Here is a 1,777-nt window from a genome sequence, read left to right as displayed (position 1 = left end):
TAACCATGTGCAACCCTTTAGTGTCTGTGGAGGCTGCATGCTGGGATGGATGCACACCCAGTCTATAATTCTTTAAAACGGGGTGAAAGGCATAATTATGATTTTCCACAACGTCTAAGGACAGAAGAAGGCTTAGCAACGTAGCACCGTTAGAACAGTAAGAAGAGGAGAAGGCAATTCAGATCCTCAAGCCGAGACTACACCATTCAATTAGATCATGACTCTTCACAATTAGAAACATAGGTGCAGGAATAGGCCATTCGGCCCTTCAAGCTTGCACCACTGTTCAAAATGATCATGGCTGATCATGTAATCTCAGTAGCCCATTCCCACACTCTCCCATTGATCCCTTTAGCTGCCTTTGAATCTATCTAATGAACTGGCCTCAACAGCTTCCTATGAGAGAGAGAATTCCACAGGTTCATAACCCTCTCTCCTTCATCTCAGTCCTAAATGGCTCACCCCTTATCCTTAGACTGTGACCCTTAGTTCTGGACTTTCCGAACATTGCAAACATTCTTCCTGTATCTAGCCTGTGCAGTCCCATCAGGATTTTATATGTTTCTATGAGTTCCCACCTCATTCTTCCAGTGAGTACAAGCCCAGTCGATCTAAACTTCCTTCATATGTCAGTCCTGCCATCCCAGGAATCAGTCTGGTGAACCCTTCGCTGGGCTCCCCCAATTGTAAGAATGTTCTCCCTCAGACCAGGAGACCAAAGCTGCACACAATACTCAAGGTGTGGTCTCAGCAAGGCCCCATATAACTGCAGCAAGACATCCCTACTCCTCTGCTCAAATCCTTTTGCTGTAAAGGCCAGCATGCCATTAGCTTTCCTCACTGCCTGCTGTACCTACATGCCAATCTTCACCATGACTCCCAGGTCTTGTTGCACTGCACCTTTTCCTAAAATGCCATCATTCAGGTAGTAATCTGCTTCCCTGTTTTTGCCGACAAAGTGGATAACCTCACATCTATCCGCATTATTACATAGAATCCCTGGAAACAGGCCATTTGGTCCAACAAGTCCATACTGACCCTCCGAAGAGTATCCAACCCAGATCCATTCCCCTATCCTATTACTCTACATTTACCCTTAATTAATGCACCTAACCTACACATCCCTGAACACTGGGCAATTTAGCATGGTCAATTCACCTAACCTGCACACTTTTGGACTGTGGGAGGAAATCGGAGCACCCGGAGGAAACCCGCGCAGACACGGGGAGAATGTGCAAACTCCGCACAGACGGTTGCCTGAGGCGGGAATTGAACCCGGGTCTCCGGCGCTGTGAGGCAGCAGTGCTAACCACTGAGCCACCGTGCCGCCCATTATATTGCATTTGCCCACTCAGCCAGCCTGTCCACGTCACCCTTTATGTGACGTCTATTTCCCTCTCTTTCTTCCCTATCCCTTGACACACTAACCCAAAAAAAAGCTGGTAATTCAGTCCTGAAAGCTTCCTTTCTCTACATCATCCACAGTCTGGGGAAGAGAGCTTCAGATTTTCATCACCGTTTGTGCTGACATGTGTCCTATTGGTCTAATTTATATCCCTCATCCTTGATTTCATATCCAGAGCAAATAATTTTTCTCTGTATCAACCCTGTTAAACCCTGTTAGCATTTTAAGAACGTTGATCAGATCACTGAGCAGTCTCCTATACTCAAGGGAATACATGCTAATTACATGCAGCCTATTCTCACAGTTCAGCCCTCAGTTCCTCTGGCTCATCTGACCCAATAGGTGATTAACCCAGGAAACTTGAAGCAAGCA

The sequence above is a fragment of the Chiloscyllium plagiosum genome, chromosome 24 (genome assembly GCF_004010195.1).
Source record: "Chiloscyllium plagiosum isolate BGI_BamShark_2017 chromosome 24, ASM401019v2, whole genome shotgun sequence".
NCBI lineage: Eukaryota > Metazoa > Chordata > Chondrichthyes > Orectolobiformes > Hemiscylliidae > Chiloscyllium > Chiloscyllium plagiosum.
This window is presented reverse-complemented; position numbering follows the sequence as displayed.